Source organism: Eptesicus fuscus, chromosome 16, assembly GCF_027574615.1.
Source record: "Eptesicus fuscus isolate TK198812 chromosome 16, DD_ASM_mEF_20220401, whole genome shotgun sequence".
Taxonomy (NCBI): domain Eukaryota; kingdom Metazoa; phylum Chordata; class Mammalia; order Chiroptera; family Vespertilionidae; genus Eptesicus; species Eptesicus fuscus.
This window is the reverse complement of record NC_072488.1, coordinates 26290419-26308956: the sequence shown is the minus strand read 5'-3', so window position 1 is coordinate 26308956 and position 18538 is coordinate 26290419. Positions and strand designations below refer to the sequence as shown.

Here is an 18538-nt window from a genome sequence, read left to right as displayed (position 1 = left end):
CTTCCTCCTGGCTTCCATCTACACTGGCGACGGCAGGGGGTGGGTGGGTGGGGGGCACAGACTAAGTCTAAACACCTTTCCACCTACTCATCCTTTAAACAACTGAAGCTGCCTTGATGACTTGCATTGGGTCCTCTCTCAGACTCTCCTGGGAGGGGGACCATTTCCAGCTTCCCCCTGAAAGCTCACTGTCCAGCTCCCTCCCATGCTCCTTTCCCAAGTATCTGGCAAGCTTTGAGCTCAGACTGACTTGGGTCACTGACTGCTGCTCCCGCCTGGCTCGGGGCATCTCACCCTGTCTTTGCTTCCAACTAGGTCTTGGCCTCCTGCCACCATTTGGGAAAACTCTGGTCCATCTGTTGCTCTCGGCTTTGCTGCTCTGCCCAGAGCTAGAGGGCTTGTCATGAACGTGCTCCATGATGAGGCTGAAAAATGAGTCCCACATTCATGCCACTTAATGGAAAACAGCTGGTGGTTTGACTTTAGGCCTTCTAATAAAAATGGAATCTAGACTATTCAATAGGCTTTAAATACCATTTCTAACACCTCATATGACAGATGAGGAAATAGAGGTCCAAAGAGGTAAGATGATCTCCTCAGGGAAACAGAGCTGAGAAGATGAACATGAACTCTAACCTTTGATTTTCCAGTCCACATTCTTTCTACAGTAATTACGAGGAAGCGAGGCTACATGGTGGCTCTCTTCTTAAGATATTTTGGAGTAAATTTTCCATAGTTTGTATGTATGTGCACTTATTCTTTCTTCAACTCAACAGACATTCACTAAGCACCAAATATTTGCTTTGTAAATACTCTCAGTAAGATTTAAAGTAAGCTTCCCATAGGAACCTACATCTTGGTGTGTGTGAGCACCCAGTGTGTGTTGTGTGTGAGCATCCAGTGTGTGTGTGTGTGTGTGTGTGTGTGTGTGTGTGTGTGTTCACCTGAACATTCACCTGACAATGATAACAGAACACCCTTAACACTAAACTACACACTGGTACAAGTGAAAAAGAGGCACAGACCATTACCCAGGCATTCTCTGTCTACCAGGGACAATTCTCAAACGTTATGTTAACGTGATAAAGCCAAGTGCAGGGTATTGTGGCACTTCATTGAGCCCGATACTCCATTAAGTTGGGTGACAGAGATGGTGGCTGTGTCCACAATTGTAGGGGAAATAAAGCTGCTGGTCCTAGTTTGAAAAGACCTCAGGAAGAGCAGGCTTCTGGGCTGAATCTTGAAGGCTGATGTGAACTGATCAGGCAGAACAGAGGGGAGAAAGGTGTGTGTGCAAAGACAAGAAGGCAGAGAGAGCCTGATCCTGCAGGTGGGGGGACCTGGCTGGAGCCGGGAGTGAACATGGGTGATACAGTGAAAGAGGCACACAGGTGAGTGAGGTACGGGAGCCTTTCTGTATCATGCTAAGGAGTTTGATTTTATAGTAAAGGATTCAGTGAAAGAATGTAGAGAGAGCAAACGGGGTCAGATAAGAATTTTAGAAGGAAAGCTCTGGCGGGAGGATGAACTGGAAGGTGGTGAGGCCAGAGGCAGGGAAGAAACCAGGGTGGAACCTGATGCTTCCTGTCCCCACACACTGAAACTTCTTCTAATGCCACTTCTTCAAAATAGACTCGCCCAGGCCGTGGTATTTAGTTTTAAAGTCTCAAATGTAAGGGGAGAAGAGATTGTTTTTCAAGCACATCTCTGTGGCATGGGACAATCTCCCCAAAGCTCTGCAGAATGACATCACCATCATCATTCTCCGCAGTGACTTGATGGCAGAAGCGTGATGTCCGCCAGGGCACCACGGCCAATGGTGAAGTGTAGGAGCCCCAAACAGAGGAGCCTCTCAGTAAGCGGTGGCTGAGTTTATGAGCCACATATATCAAAAGAGGGTGGAGGGCAGACAAGCCCTTAACAAAATAAGGTCAGGGTCTCTGGAGCACGGACAAGTCTAAGCAAGGCAACAAGTCAGAAACAAGACAAACCAAAGTTCAGGAGGGAAGGGGTTAAAGACACCAGTTCTCCACAGGAATGGGGGGTTAAAGGCACAGACAGGCTAGGAAACCAGTAAAGGAGCTGGCACTGCCTCAGGAGTCCACACAGTGCCCTTGTGAGAATCCAGGAAAGACCCTCCCTCTGGCCAGAAAACAAGCAGGCCCCACGCGGCGGAGTTTACAGCAGGGTTCCCACCCACGGATGGCCAAGCCTGTGTGCGCGTGTGGAAGGGCATGTGCGAGCAGTTACGGAGGAACATTGGCGGGAGAGGGGAATGTGTGGGTGAGGAGGAGGCAGATCCTGACAAGCAAGGGCTATTTAAAGCTGGGTAAATCCCATCCCCTGTGGTACAGAGCCATTCCTACTGGGAGTGTCCGATCAAAAGATGAATGATCAAGAGGATGAGGTCGGAAGCCTAAAATAACAATCCCCTTAAGGGGGAAATACACCCATCTAGGCAAGTCGGACCCTTCTTAGAACTGAAAAAGATTCTGACATTACCACCCAGTTCCCAGGAAAGCCTGATCTTACCCCTCCCCAAGATAACTTTTCTGAAAATCAAGAGCACCTGACCGCCAGCATGCTACTTAGAAAGACTCGAACAAGGCACCTTCCACTGAATCCACGACCAACAGAGGAACCGGCAATTTTCGCAAAATTTATGAGGTTCTGCTTCAAGCCACAAACGAGCGACAGGCCTGCAGCTGCATCTCAAATGGTTCTCTTCTCAGTTGTAAAGACACGAGATTAAAGCATTTCCCTATGTTTGTGTTAACACTAAACTGAGGCCAACAAAAGCAAGGTTTGTAGCATCAATTACCATCTTCCAGGCCCTCCAAACGGGCCTGGGATATGAGTTACCATGAGCTAGGAAAAAAACATCCAAAGGGATGAACAGAGGCCAACGTGTCAGCCCCATCTCCGAATTTCTGGCCACGGCTGTTTTAAATTAGATTCTCAGTGCTGATTCCATGAAACTCTTGGCTTAGGTCTCTAATGGAAAAGTTATTTTTATGCTCCGAGCCACAGATATTTATATGGAGGCACATCCATAATTCCAATTATGTTTTGTTTTCATGATGCTCTTTTCCTCTACTTAAGAACAATGATAGCTATCATTATCATTTCTGGTAAGACACTTGCAAAAAGCTCTGAGCCAAGTACAGATTCCACGGGGCCCAGATAAATGACTATAAAATAGGCAGATTTTAGATCTTAAGAAATCCTCAAGGAATACCTTCAGTTCTTCTACCCACTATTCTGCCCTTCTTTGTCAATTCCCTACCGCCACCTACCTCTCATAATCGCTCCTCAGAAAACCTAGTCCCAGAAGTTATTTATTCCTTATATTCACTCTCTGGGGTCTTTGCATTTAAAATGTTATCTTCAATAATAATGAGTTTTTTATTTTCTTAAAAGAAGGAGCACCAACAAATAAAGCAAAGAGCTATCTCTCGTTAAGAGCAGCATAATTCTTAAATAACAACATAGTTATTCTATAGAACTGTTTGATCAACAGTCTAGGAGGGCTACTAAGAGATGGTATAGATACAGAACCAAAATGGTGGTCCAAAAGCTTCCAGGAAATTCATCCAAGAGAAATCTAAATTGATTATCAAGAAAGCTAGAGACATGGAAGTATGGAACAGAGTGTGGAATATCCGAGTGAAGGCGTGGGAGGGTGGGTGGGTAGGAGGTGATCAACCAAAGAACTTTTATGCATATATGCATAACCCATGGACCCAGACAATAGGGTGGTGAAGGCAGGTAGGGGGTGGGTTAGGGGGAGGGGACATATGTAATATTTTCAACAATAAAGATTTTAAATAAATAACCACCGTAGAAAAAAAAGAAAACATAAGGTATCAGGAGGTACACACCCATGGCCTCTTTCTAGAAGTCTCTCTGATTAGACCTGCTGAAACACAGTTCTGGTTTGAAAGAAAGAGCAGGGGAGGGGAGATGATGGGAAGAAACTAACATTTGTGAGCATTCACATATGCCAAGCATTTGGTCCATATTATTTCCTGTGATCTCACTTAATCTTGAAAACAATTTGGGGGAGTAGGTTTCCTTATTACTGTTTTCTAGAGAAGGAAACAGCCTCAGAGATGTGAAGTAACTTGCCCAAGACCATGCGGTCGTCTGCATTTTTGTGTCCCCCCCCCCCCCCAAAATTCATGTTGAAATCCTAAGCCCCACAGTAAAGGTATTAGGTCATGAGAGTAGAGCCCTCATGAATGGGATTAGTGCCCTTATAAGCAGAGGCCACAAAGCACTAGCTCACCCCTTCCACCATGTGAGCACACAGAGAGAAGACAGCTGTCTGCAAGCAAGACGGGGGTCCTCACCAGAGCCAATGCCAGTACCCTCACCTTGGACTTCCAATCTCCAGAACCATGAAAAATCAACTTTGTTGTTTATAAGCTACCCAGTCTGTGATTCTTTCTTATAGCAGCCTCAATACACTACGATAGCCACACACCTAGTTAGTGGCAAAGCTTGGATTCAAACCCAGATCTGCCTGATTCCAAAGTCCATTTCTTTTCCATATCATAGTGGAGGCCAAAGAATAGAGTTTGTTGCAAGGGTCTGGGAAAGACATATGTTTGTGTAGATTTGTTTATATGTAGGGTGTCCCCCCAAAATGTCTACACACACTTTGAATAATTATAAAGGCAGTGTTTATTAAAATACATTGCATTTTCAATATTGAGCTATCAGCTGATAAAGTGTATATACATATTTTTGGGGACATCCTGTATTATAAACAGGCTTTGTTAATATCAAGCAACATTCCCAGAAATGCTGTTAGCCAGTAATAGGAAATCAACTGCTGAATGTAAACCTCTCTGCACTGTTAGAAACACATGTAAACACACATGCGAGCAGAGAGAGAACATCACCTCCATGACCAAAGGGAACAGACACCTCTCCTCAGAGGCTTTTCTTTTCAACATGAATGTGAGTGAGGATACTGTTTGGTCATAAGAAGGTTTAGTCTACCACAGAGACTCTAAAGGGCAGCATTTGGGGACTGGAGCAGTGTATTTGGGAAATTCAGAACTCTTCTCAACTGAGAGCAGAAACACAAATTCATCAATAATCATTAATGAAATGAAATTGTCAAAAACCTGACACACATGCCCTTTATATGCAGTTCAGATTATCTATATATATAAAAGGCTAATATGCAAAGTGTCCCTTCAGGAGTTCGACCGGGAGACCAGGAGTTCAATCGCTCGCTATGATGTGCGCTGACCACCAGGGAGCGGCGTAGAGCGAAGGAAGGCTTCAGCCGGCAGCTGGAAGGCCCCAATTGGCCCTGATCACGGGCCAGGCCTAGGCACCCTACCCATGCATGAATTTTGTGCATCGGGCCTCTAGTTTTACAATAAATTGTACCAAAATCTTAAGGAACAGATAGTCTTTATCTCTTACAAACTGTTTAAGAAAAATATATATGAAAGAGGGAAAGCTACCCAACTTCTTTAATATGGCTAATATAAACTTGACATCAAATAATATAAGGATAATATTTTAAAGAGGAAATTATAGACCAATTGTTTCACTTTTAAACATTTGCAAAACTCCTAAATAAAGTACTAGCATATCCAATAAAAAAACACATATATATGTATATATATGCAAGTATGCCTCAACATAATTACACTCATTTATTACATTTTTATATTAAGAAAGAAAAATGTAAGATCATCTCATATAATTCACATAAAAACATTAAGGCATTACGTAGAATCAGCACTCAGTCATGATAAAATTTTTAATTTGTTAAACAATATTAATACAGGAAAAGTCCTTCATTTAATAAAGAATTTATAGACCAGAACCTTAAGCAAACTTCATGCTTAATGGAGAAACTTTAAGAGCACTTGTTAAAGACAGTAAGAAGATAAGGATGTCTACTGCTATTATTGAACATTGTACCAGAGGCTCTATCCAATGCAATAATACAAGAAAAAGATATGCCAGTAGGAATGAAAAAAAAAAAAAAGACAAATTAGGGCCTTTGCTGGGTAGCTCAGTTGGTTAGTGTCAACCCAATACGCCACAGTTGCAGGTTCGATCTCCAGGCAGGGCACATATAAGAAACAACCAATGAATGCATAAATAAGGGGAACAACAGATTTATGTTTATCTCTTTTTTCTCCATCTAAATTCAGTACATTAAAAAAATTTTAGCCCTAACCAGTTTGGCTCAGTGGATAGAGCATCAGCCTGCAGACTAAAGGGTCCCAGGTTCGATTCCAGTCAAGGGCATGTACCTTGGTTGCGGGCACATCCCCAGTAGGGAGTGTGCAGGAGGCAGCTTATGGATGTTTCTCTCTCATGGATGTTTCTAACTCTCTATCCCTCTCCCTTCCTCTCTGTAAAAAAATCAATAAAATATATTTTTAAAAATTTTTAAATAACAAATTTTTGTTTTATGATTATCTATCTAGAAAATTTAAAAATATCTACATATAGATTTTTTAGATCTAATAAGAGAAGTCAGCTGAGATGCTGGATACAAGGTCAAAATTCAAAAACGAGGAATGTCTCTGTGGGCCAGTAAATAACCAATTTGAAAATATAATAAGAAAAAAAATATGTAAAATATTAATAAAACTTATAGCAAATAAATACAGCAAAAGTTGTATAAGCCCTTTATAGGGGAAATCACCAATAATTCACCTGAATAAAAGGAGAAGACCCAGTATTATAAATGTGTCAGTTCTGCTGGAATATAAATTGAATACAATTTTAATTAAATTCCCAGCAGGATTGTGTGTGTGTGTGTGTGTGTGTGTGTGTGTGCGCGCGCACGCACGAACTAGACAAACTAACATTTAGATGAACTAATAAAACCCAAGAAAGTCAAGAAATTCTGAAAATATATAAAAGAACTCATGTTAGCAAACAATTATTATGGCAGGCACTATTCTAACATTTTGTATACATTATCCCCTCACAATTATCCTTAAAGTGGATACTATGATCTATTTTATAGATTTGGAGCCTGAGAGAAATTAGGTAACTTGTCTAACTCAGGAGAAGTAATTGATGCAGGATGATAAGGATGTAATAATACCTTCCAAGTACTGGGGAGAAAATAATTGTGAGTCCAGAATTCTAGCCTCAAACTCTCATTTGTAAGAGCAAAATAGAGAAATTTTCAGGAATACAAATACTTTAAAGTTTGCCAAAGACCTTTTATGAAAGACCTTCTAAATTTATGTTGACACAAAGAAAAATAAACTAGAAGGAAGGAGTGGGATGTCAGAAGTAGCAGCCTCCAAAATGCATTGAATAAAACAAAACTATGTAAAGTAGGTAAGAAAATTGGGACTCAATGAAAAGTAAAGTAAAAGGGGTATAACAATGTTATTATCGAAAAATAGAGACTATAAAGTCCTGTACCTATGCTAGAAGTGGGCCACTGAGCTGGTCACTGAATTGGCCAAACAAGAAATGGAAACCGTCAACTAAAGGATTCCCAGCATCTACAAGACAAAACAAACAAGTTGCTCACAAAAACTTTACTTGGCACTGTGATCAGAAAAGCATTTCTCATATGGTTAAATGTCTACAAGATCTAAGACATTGGTCCGAGTATGATGATTTGGGAAAAGTCCTTGACTCTTAATTTTTTTTCAACAAGGAGGTGATTTAGATGCATCAGCCTTCCAGAGATCTCTTCCTTGTAGAAGAGAAAAGATAAAGCCGCCTTCTGAAAGCGTGTCATTTGAATGGTGAGGTGTTATAGAAAAGCCCATCCTTCTGGGATATTTAGGTGTATTTCTGGAAGAGGATGAACAAGGTGACCTCTGGGGGCCTGGTTACCTGTGAGGGCAAGTAGTGGTCAAGATGTGGGCATTTGTCCCCAGAGCCATCCCCAAAATCACTCACACTGAGTATTTCCACCTCCACTAAACCAGTTAATCTTGCCAATGCGTGGAATCACCCATCTAGCCAGTCTTCTAAAAAAGAGTTTATCATTGTATTTTCACAGGAATGAGCATCAGGAAGCAATTAGCTTTCCTCCTCCTTCTTGTTCCATAAATCCTTGACTCCCCTACCCTGACCTTCCAGGTAACACGTAGGTAAACGGGAGCCTGGGAGCTCTCCCTGGGTCTTCCTGTCCATCACACTCCCCTGACAATGCCTAGAACAGTGCAAGCCCGCATGGATAGAGCTCTGAGGACATGATTTGCCTGATCTATTTAAATGAAACATCCTACCTTCTACCAGGACTGCTCCAGAATCCCCTGGGGTTCCTGGAGCTCAGGCTGTCGGGGAAGCCTCCAAGGAATGCTGATACTTTTTTTTTTTTAATATATTTTATTGATTTTTTACAGAGAGGAAGGGAGAGGGATAGAAAGCTAGAAACATCGATGAGCGAGAAACATCGACCAGCTGCCTCCTGCACATCCCCCACTGGGGACATGCCCGCAACCAATGTACATGCCCTTGCCCGGAATCGAACCTGGGACCTTTCAGTCCGCAGGCCGATGCTCTATCCACTGAGCCAAACCGGTTTTGGTGGAATGCTGATACTTATCAGCACAACTGGCTCCCAAGGGAAGGTGAGCTTCCTCTAGCTAAGTCTGGAGCAATTCCCAAGGACTTCCAAAGAAAAGTGACAGTGGAAGGAAAAAACAAAAGAAAGGAAAAAAGAGAAGTGACAGTTGGAGATGGGAGAGATGGGAGACAGAGGCACTTTACTATTATTCGAAATAGCAGTTATTAGAGCACAAAATACTCTTCCTTTTTCTATTTTTCTTATAATTAAAATAATAATGATAATAATACAAGTGCAGGAAGATTGTAGAGAGTAGGATTGAGATGCATAGACTTTGGCCACTGATCTGAATTCAACTGGCTATGTGACGTTGGCAAAGTTACCCCTCTGATTCTAGTTTCTGAATCTTATATCATGAGAATATTAATAATGGTCCATACCTCAAAGAGATTTTTAATGAAATGCCGTATGTGTGTGCTTTATACTCAATAAATCTTAGCTCTTACTATTGTAAAAACTTAAGAAATGCAGGCAGGCACACACAAAAATTAAAAGCACCTATAATCCCACCATCCATTTTGCTGCATATAACCCCAATATCCTTGGCTGTATTTTTAAAGAGAGAGTTTACAATGTTTTCTATTTCATAGCCCGCTTTTAACATTTAACACCATACCCTAAGCATGTCCTATGTAATTCCGTATTCTTGTATAGTATTTTGAAAGGCCACATCCTTTTCCTTTGGGCTATTTTACCTCTTAATGACCCTTGCCCTCCTTCCTCTCTGCAGGCTCCATACTTCACGCATTTCCATCTCATCTGACCCATCCAGATGATCATTCACTGCTCTCCATTTGGCTCCCTGGGGATGCAGCCTTCATCTCACCATCCAGAACACCTGCTCCTTAGGTAAGGGGCACATTGCTAGCACTCACTACATGCCCAGCGTCCAGAGCAGCCTACCTGGGGCTGCAGCAAACGCTTGTGATTGATGGCAAACCACCCACTTTAATAAGATTCCATGAAGTGTTGGTACAAAAGCTGAACAAGGCAGAAGGGGCGTTCTCTCCAAAAAAGCACAAGGTTAATTTCTGGGGCATCAAATACACTATTAAAAATTCTCAGGAAGAGGAAGGAACTGAAGATTTTTATCTGAGTGCATTGTTTTTCTAAGCAGCAGGGCCAAACAAGTTCAAAATTTATGGGCTTTCTCTTTGAATGGAAGTCGCAACACTTCCTTATCAATGACGCATTGAGACCACAGTTAACACTTTAGTAATTCATACAAATGGGGAATGGTCAAATTCAGGCAGCAGGGAAAAAGGAATTACATCCTTTTGAAAATAGACGGATTTATTTCCAATGAAATTCATTTTTTAAAAAACTCTTTATTTCCAAATAGTTTAATGCCTTGACCTGTTTTGACGGGTTGTTCTGAACCTGACCTAGTACACGGGTTACAGCCACACCTATCGTTTGTATAGAAATGGGAATTGCTGACGTTCTTCAAAGGTGCACTCTCCCTAAAAACAAGAAGTTCAACACCCCTAGGATCCTGCTCACTCCTTAGGACAGCTCTCCCTTCCTGGGTGGCGGGGAAGCAGACCCCAGCTGGGGTGCCCTGCTGCTCCAGTTCTGAGTGGGCAGAGGCTTACAATAGCAACCCCGATCAATCCCCCCTTCCCCCCAAAAAAATCTCCAGATTCCAGACTAGCTCTGTCCAGACCCATCTGAAAATTAACAAGCTCCTTCTCAGCACCCAGAGCACCAGGCCTTGTCATGGAAACACTGATTCAACCGTAATGAGAACCGACAGAAAACCACACGAATGAACTCAACATTCTTCCACCCAATCCGAGTCAAGCTGAAGCAACAGCCTCGGGAGTGAGTGAGAGAAGGGAGGCCGTTTTTTCTTTGCGGTCCTGCAGCCTTGTTTTCCCAACTCCTGTTGATGAGAAAGGGGGAGTGGGGGGAGCTGGGAGAGAGACACAGCTAGCAGGAGGGGAGAGAGATGCAGAGGGAACAGGCCAGGGTGGGGAAGGCCAGCAGGCCCTGCGGTTTCTGTCAGGCAGGTTAAAACTTCCAGCCTCAGGGTCTGCTTGGGGCTGTCTGAGAACAAGCTGTAGTGACCTCCCATCTTCCACTGAGACGGTCAAGTGTGGAATGAAGCCTTCACTTTCCAAAGAGTGCTCCTGCACAGCAAGCATTGTTTTTTACCTTTCCTCTTCATTATTTTTTCTATTAGAAAGGCTAATTACACGGAGCATCATTATTATTATTGAAAGAAAAGCAGAGTTGGAGAAGTTTTTACAAAGATGCCCAACCCATAGGAATAGTAAAATCCGAAGAAGGAATATGCAGTATTTCGCTTCCCCTTGGACGCACAAGGTAGGGTGTGTGGGTCCACGGAACCCAACCGCAGATCCCAGTGACGGTCATTCCCGCAGGAGATGTCGGGGCGAGGGCACCGCCTTCTGGGGCTGCAGAGGACGGTGGCCCCAGCCTGGGGGACCGGAGGGGAGAGGAGGGAGGGCGGAGGCTGGTGGCCCCGGTCGGTCGGGAGGGCCGGACCGCGCGAGGAGGTTTGCACGAGCCCCCGGCCCCGCCCTCAGAACCGAGTCTGGAGTTTCTTTCTCTGCAGAGTGGGACCAGGTCACAGTGGCCCCGCAGCAGAGGGGGGCCCCGTCGGGGCCACCCGCGGGCCCGGGCAGCTCTGGGGCGGCGAGGGCGGCGGGGCAGACGGGGCACCGCGCTCCCGCCGGCCCGGGAGATAGATGCCGCGTCCCGGGGCGCCCTCGCTCCCCACCCGCAAACTCCCCCCCAACCCCCGGAGGGACTTCCCACGCCTCCCGCCTTCCCCTGGGGCCGGTCACTCACGGACAGCACCGCGGGGGCTCCGACTCCGGCCGCCGCCGTCCGCACCGGGAGGAGGGGTGGGAGGGAGAGGGCGAGAGGCGGAGGAGGAGGGGCGGAGGGGGCGGCGGAGGCGGAGGCGGAGGGCCGGGAGCCTACCCGCGGCGAGGGGAGGGGCGGCCACTCCTCAGAGACGCTCCGGGCCCCCCCTCCCGCCCCCCCACTGCTCGGTCCCCTGCCGGACCCCCCTATTCTCTCCTCACTCCCTTCCGGCCCTGGTTCCCCCAAAGTTTTTCTGGTGTCCGATTCTCCATTCTCTTCCTTCCCTTCGAGTCTCCAGCAAAAGTGAGGGGCGAGGAGGGGGCAGTACAGATCACCTTTACCTGCCCCCTGGAAGCAGGTGGCTGGGGCGCTTGGCTGCCTCCCCAGGACCCTGAGCCTTGGGACCCTGAGTGGTGAGATAATGGGGGGATGCGGGGTTAGGGACTTTGTGGTCGCGCTTTCCACTTTCACTGAGGTTTTTTTGTTCGTTTGGGGCTTGGTTTGGTTTTGTTTTCTTGTGATTAGGAGAACTAAAGGACTAAAGGGTTATGTGTGAAGCGTCTGTGTGCTTCTTTGTCCTTCGTTAGTGGGACCAGCCCGGATCGTAGACTAAGATGAACCCTAAAAATGAAACCTCACCTTCCCCGGGTGAATCAACACTCAGGAGGAGGACACAGGGTGGCTTGGTGATGGCTCGGGGAAGGGCCACGCTGTGTGGACAGGGCAGGAGGTGAATACTTACAGGTGTGTGCTGCCTGCGGCGTGCAGAAGAGGCGGGGAGTTGACCTCTGAGGAGAGCTTGGAGGGTGGCTTTTAGTCCTTGGTCCATCACCTGCTGGCAGGTGATTCTGGGCCAGTCACTTGGCATCTCAGCCTCCTCCAAAAGTGGGGCTGCCTCCCTGGTAGTGAGTCAGCATAAAGAGGAGATCTGTCTGTGCCTTTTACCCTCTGCCCAGCCCCAGGGTGGAAGCTTGAACTGGGTTTGAGCAGACTGGGGAGAGAGGAGGGCATTCTGGGCCCTGAGTCATGAGGCGCTTTGGAGGTTGGCAAGGCTGGGAGCCTTAGGGGAGGTGGGAAATGTTTGTTTGGGAATGTATAACTGGACACGAAGCAGAAAAAAAGGAAATCCAGGAAAGTTTTGTTTTAAATATGTTTTTATTGATTTTTAGAGAGAGGGGAAGGGAGAGGGATAGAGAGATAGAAACATCAATTAGAGAGAAACATCATGGATCAGCTGTCACCTGGACGCTGCCGACTGGGGATCAAGCCGGAAACCCAGAACCGGGGACCTCTTGGTTCGTGGGTTGATGCTCAACCACTGAGCCGCACCAGCTAGGCTCCATGAAAGTTTTCAAGCAAAGGAATATTTTGACCCAAGTGGTGTGCTATTCACATTGTATTCCCAGAGCCTGGCATAATGGTGATTGAGGAATGTTGGTGTAACAGTCTGAAAGATGAACTATCTAGGAAGAGAGGGCTTGGGCCCAAGAAGGGGTTAGAAGGCCCTAGAGAACATGTTAAGTTGAAGTGCTCTGCCTGGATGGTAGAAAGGAAATGAGGGAATTCTGAATGAACACTTGTGTTTGCATGACAATGAGATTCTCTTTTAAATGCTCTTTCAGGTCCAGTCTTGTACTTGACTTTGGAATTCCTGGTGAAATGGAAAATATGTTGTTCAGTATCCTATTCAACCTCCAGCCAGAATTAAGAACCTTATGCTGAGGGCTGAGGAGGTCACACAGCCAGGATCTATTTAGGACATTTTTACTCTCGGGTAAAATTTCTAATTGTGTTTTTCCTTAAGATACCCTAAACAGTCAAAGGCATCAAGTCCACCTCCCTTCCTAATTTCCTCCAGCTACCTTCCTGGTGATGGTCATGGTTTGAGGAAGGGCAGGAGGGAGGCTAGAGAACAGAAAGTCAACTGACTGATGACTTTTCAGAGACTTCTATAGAACCAGGCAGGTACTGGGCCGAGTCAGGCTTCTTGTCAGGAGAACAAGGACAAAGGAAGAGGAAGGGGAAAAAAATAGGTACCTTTATCCTAGGCCAGTGGTCGGCAAACTCATTAGTCAACAGAGACAAATATCAACAGTACAACGATTGAAATTTCTTTTGAGAGACAAATTTTTTAAACTTAAACTTTTTTTTTAATGAATCTTTATTGTTCAGATTACAATTGTTTCTCCTTTTTCCCTCCATATCTCCCCACCACCCAGTTCCCCCCCCCCCTCTGTCCTTATCTCCCCCCCCCCCGCCACTGTCCTTATCCATAGGTGTATGATTTTTGTCCAGTCTCTTCCCATACTCCCCACACAGACACCCCTTTCCCCCTGAGAATTATCAATCCACTCCCATTCTATGCCTCTGATTCTATTAAGTTCACCAGTTTATTCTGTTCCTCAGATTTTTAATTCACTTGACTTTTAGATTCACTTGTTGATAGATATGTATTTGTTGTTCATAATTTTTATCTTTCTTCTTCTTTTTCCTCTTTTTAAAGAATACCTTTCAGCATTTCATATAATGCTGGTTTGGTGGTGATGACTCCTTTAGCTTTTTCTTATCTGTGAAGCTCTTTATCTGCCCTTCAATTCTGAATGATAACTTTGCTGGGTAGAGTAGTCTTGGTTGTAGGTTCCTGCTATTCATCACTTTGAATATTTCTTGCCACTCCCGTCTGGCCTGCATGGTTTCTGTTGAGAAATTAGCTGATAATCGTATGGGAGCTCCCTTGTAGGTAACTAACTGTTTTTCTCTTGCTGCTTGTAAGATTCTCTCTTTGTCTTTTGCCCTTGGCATTTTAATTATGATGTGTCTTGGTGTGGTCCTCTTTGGATTCCTTTTGTTTGGGGTTCTATGCGCTTCCTGGACTTGTAAGTCTATTTCTTTCATCAGGTGGGGGAAGTTTTCATTCATTATTTCTTCAAATAGGTTTTCAGCATCTTGCTCTCTCTCTTCTTCTGGTACCCCCATAATTCTGATGTTGGTTCGCTTGAAGTTGTCCCAGAGGCTTCTTACACTATCTTCAACTTTCTCAATTCTCTTCTCTTCATGCTTCTATGGAGGAGTGTCCTTGGCCTCTTTGTATTCCAAATCTTTGAGTTGATTCTTGCAATCCTCTAGTCTGCTTTTGGGTCTCTGTATAATATTTTTTATCTCAGTCAGTGTATGTTTAATTTCTAGTTGGTCCTTTTTCATATCCTCAAGGGTCTCATTGAATTTATCGGCCTTTTCCATGAAATTCTTAAAAAACCTTATAACCGTGGTTTTGAACTCTATGTCCAGTCGCTTGTTCTCCTCCATTTCTTTGGTTTGTGATCTGTTTCCTTGCCTCCTCATATTCTCTGCTTCCCTGAGTTGGTAGGGTAGTTTTGTGTACTAGGTGTCCTATTGGTTCAACGGGTCAGCCTCCCAGTTACTTGAGGTGGACACTCTTGGTGTACCCTGGTGTACTGTGTGTCCCCTAGCAGGAGCTACAGCAAGAACTAGTTTTCTCCTCCTTTGCTTGGGCGGATTTGGAGCAGTCTGACTGGAGCTGCAGTTAATTTGGTTGAGCTGCCACAGAACAGGCCATTTATATGCAAAAGCCGCTGTGTGGAGCCTGGGCGGGTTGCGGGGCGGGGTCTCAGGGCGTCACTAGGCTGGGGCGTGGCAAACGGCAATGGCTGACGTCAGCCGCCTCTGCCTTTCTACTTTTCCAAGTCCCTGCGCCCTGCGCTCCAGCGCAGTAAACAATGATTGCTGGGCGCACCTCTGCAAAAAAGTCACTCTCACTTTCCGACCCGATGGCTGAGAGTCCAGTTTCTCCCAGTAGGTGTCTGGGTCCCCCGAGTGTCCCCAGAAACTGGATTTCAGAGTGATCGGGAGCTTGTCTCCCTGCGGGTTGAAGGAAAGCCGTGCACCCAGCCGCCGGCCGCCAGCCCGATTTGCGTGCCTCCGTACCTCAGCTTTTCAGCATTTGTGCTCCTTTCTCTTCTTAGTTGTAAATCTTACTCATCCAGCTTTCCCGTGGTTCTGGGTGGTAGACATTTTGTCTTTTAGTTGTATTTTTGAAATTGTTGTGTGAGGCAGCAGATTAGTTGTTTAACTATGCCGCCATTTTTAAACTTAAACTTCTTCTAACGCCACTTCTTCAAAATAGACTTGCCCAGGCCGTGGTATTTTGTGGAAGAGCCACACTCAAGGGGCCAAAGAGCCGCATGTGGCTCGCGAGCCGCAGTTTGCCAACCACGGCCCTAGGCCTTCTGGCTGAAGCTCCAAACTGAGCCTCCTATAAACTGTGTCCAGCCACTGGGCCTCCTAGGAAGGCCAGCCTATCTCAAAAAATGCCACAGGTAACAACTAGAGAAAGGACTCACTCATACAGGAAACAATACACTTGACAAATAGCAATCATCATTTCATTAAAACAGGGTTTTGAATGCATCATTTAAATCTCTCATCTTTGAATAAGCAGTATGGCCTTTGAATAAGCAGTAGCCCACCTAGTGAATGAAATATCTTTTGGAAACTTTGACACTTCTGCAAAGCAAATAGGCCCATTATTTCCTAAAGACCAATTACTTGGTTGAAAATCATTTATCTTTTACAAGGGACATCCCACCACCACCATCCTCTTCTGTGTGACTCAGCATTGCCCCAAAGGTTGCCACTTTCATGAATGCAGATTTATTTCTTGTAACTCCATCACATATTTCCAAAGGACCCTTTCTTGGCATTGTCTCTTTGTATCAAAATCTGCTGGTAAACAGCTCAGCCTGGCCTCAATTAGTGAGGCCACCACAGCCGGTCATCACCAGCTGTGACCTCATTTTACTCCAGTTCCTGCTCTTTTCCTTGCTCTACACTAAGTAGACCTTCAGATGATATCATTCTCCTTTCTATGAACAGGTCCATTGCCTGCAGCCTTTTGATGGAAACCATTTAGAACTTCCACACTGTTTAACAAGGGGCCCCAAAGTGTCTATAGATATAACCCAGCCGATTAACGTGGAATGCCTTAAAACTCAACTCAGCTGAAGTTGTTGGGATCAATTAATATAAATTCAAACCAGTTTGCAGAAATGCCTGATGTGAAAGGGGATATGGTTGGGAAAAGTGAGGACTTCAGAATTAGGACAAGCTTAGCCCCAAAGGCTTAAGAACATCCCTCTCTAAAAACTTTTCAACAAATTAGTCTCTATTTATATTGCAACATTCATTCAAGATGGAGTGAAGGTTTTGGAACGCCATATTTTAAAAGATTACAGTGTATGATGGCTTCAACAGAAGTGAAAATTAAATAGGAAAGAAGAATCACCTTTTAGGTGCATGATACATTCTGGCCTGATGTCTGAAACACACACAGTTTTTAAACAGCCTTTTCTATGAGGAAACCTGAATACTCTTTGAATAGGAATTTCCAGACATAAATTAAAAGCCTGTATCTTCACGGAAAATGCCAACTGAAATCACTGATATTTAGGGAGATGATCATTTAATTCAGAATGGCCCACGACTGGCTATCCTTTGTCCTAGATATGGGGCACTCTTAGGTGTGCCTTGAGCTACACTGACCATTGCCATTGGCCAGTCCCTTGGCTTGCTCCCTAAAATGTATCCAATTAGTATTTATTGAACACCTACTATGTACAAGACATTCTGCTAGGCACTGTGGGGGAGTTAAGTACTAGTATAAGGCATGGCTCCCGCCTCACACATCTGTAGTTGTCATAGCATACATGACAATGACTACATGAGATATGTTGGCCATTTCACACAACAGAAATACAGGAAAGCATAAGTCAGAGAGAATACTCCTTAGCATCTGAGCAAGAAGTCACTGACATTTTGTTCTTTGCTGGTTAACTGTGCTGATTCTATTCTTGGACCTATGTGCTGTCACCACTTGGCTATTCCACTGGTGTTTAGGGACCAGTGGGATTGAGTTCAGAGATCCTTAAAGCTCCTGAAAAAACAAACATAAAGGTTCTAAGTGGGGGAGGTGTCTTTAAGGCTTCTACACCTGCAAAGCAGACAATAGTCTCCATCATGTTTTCACCTAGAAGCCCATGCTTCTAATCCTCTCCTTATGAAAACGGTTATTCTAATGCTCTATAACCTTTTCTTTCCAAGATTTCGAAGAACTATAATGGGTTTTCCTGCTCTAATGCTTTGACTGCCAGTTAATTTCCTAATTTGGAGCTAATTACTAAACTGCTTAAAAATGTAAAGCATGGGCAACTGCTTACTGACAAGCTTTCCATTTATCACCATGGCGTCGGAGGACGTGGCCCTTAGCCAAGAACAGAAGCTTCCTCTTCTATCACAGAACAAACTAGTCCTTGGCAGTGTAGCTCTGCCGGATGGTTTCTTAGCCATCATCTTCTCGTGTTAAAGTTACAGAGTTTGAAGCCTTTCAAGAGCTGGGAGCAACTTCCAGGGTTATTGCTTCAAAAAAACAAAACTATAAACTGCACATTATTCTCTCTGGGGATTTTTATTATTAAGAAGGCTTTAATTCATGGTCATTTGGAAAGAGCTTTTTGCTTTTTCAACTTTTTTGGTCCCTTTCTTAGCTAATTGGTTCCTCATTTTATTTATTTTCTCTCACATTTTTGTTTGGAAATAGTGCAGCTCAGTTTTGGTTTTATTTGATTGGATAATGAACTGGGAAAAGTGGTCATGTTGTTAAAAGGTCTGTTAGCTGAACTGATAAAGTTAGTCTCTTGCCAAAAGCAATGGAAAATCCAATTTTATCAGCTTTGAAAAGTGACCAGTATTGCTTGTTACAACATAATGGTGTGGGTTGGGGGTTATTTAAAAATGCTACCACAAGACACATGCTGTTTATCACAGCTTCTCAAGCTGTGCCTGGAGGGTCTTATCCCTTCACCCAGTCCTGCTATGTAACAAACTATAAACAGTGCCCTCTGGAGTTGTGCAGCCCTCTAACCTATACCCTGTCCTATTACAGAACCTTTCTTCCCTCATCTGGAATTCCTTATAATCCCAATTTTGATTAAAAACAAATTTTATATATATATATATATATATATATATATATATATATGTGTGTGTGTGTGTGTGTGTGTGTGTGTATGTATATACATATATGTGTATATATATACATATATA

The 18538-nt window shown here is 44.3% G+C and overlaps 1 protein-coding gene across 2 annotated transcripts in view; it reads right to left on the bottom strand.

Annotated features, from left to right (window-relative positions):
- The window catches only part of STON1 (stonin 1), a 44138-nt gene extending 32676 nt beyond the window's left edge, over nucleotides 1–11462 (bottom strand). For both annotated transcript variants that reach the window (XM_008162151.3, XM_054727951.1), the window contains exon 1: nucleotides 11402–11462. The gene's annotated coding sequence lies outside the window, so the exon portion shown is untranslated. The remainder of the gene's footprint in view (nucleotides 1–11401) is intronic.
- Nucleotides 11463–18538: the final 7076 nt, after the last annotated feature.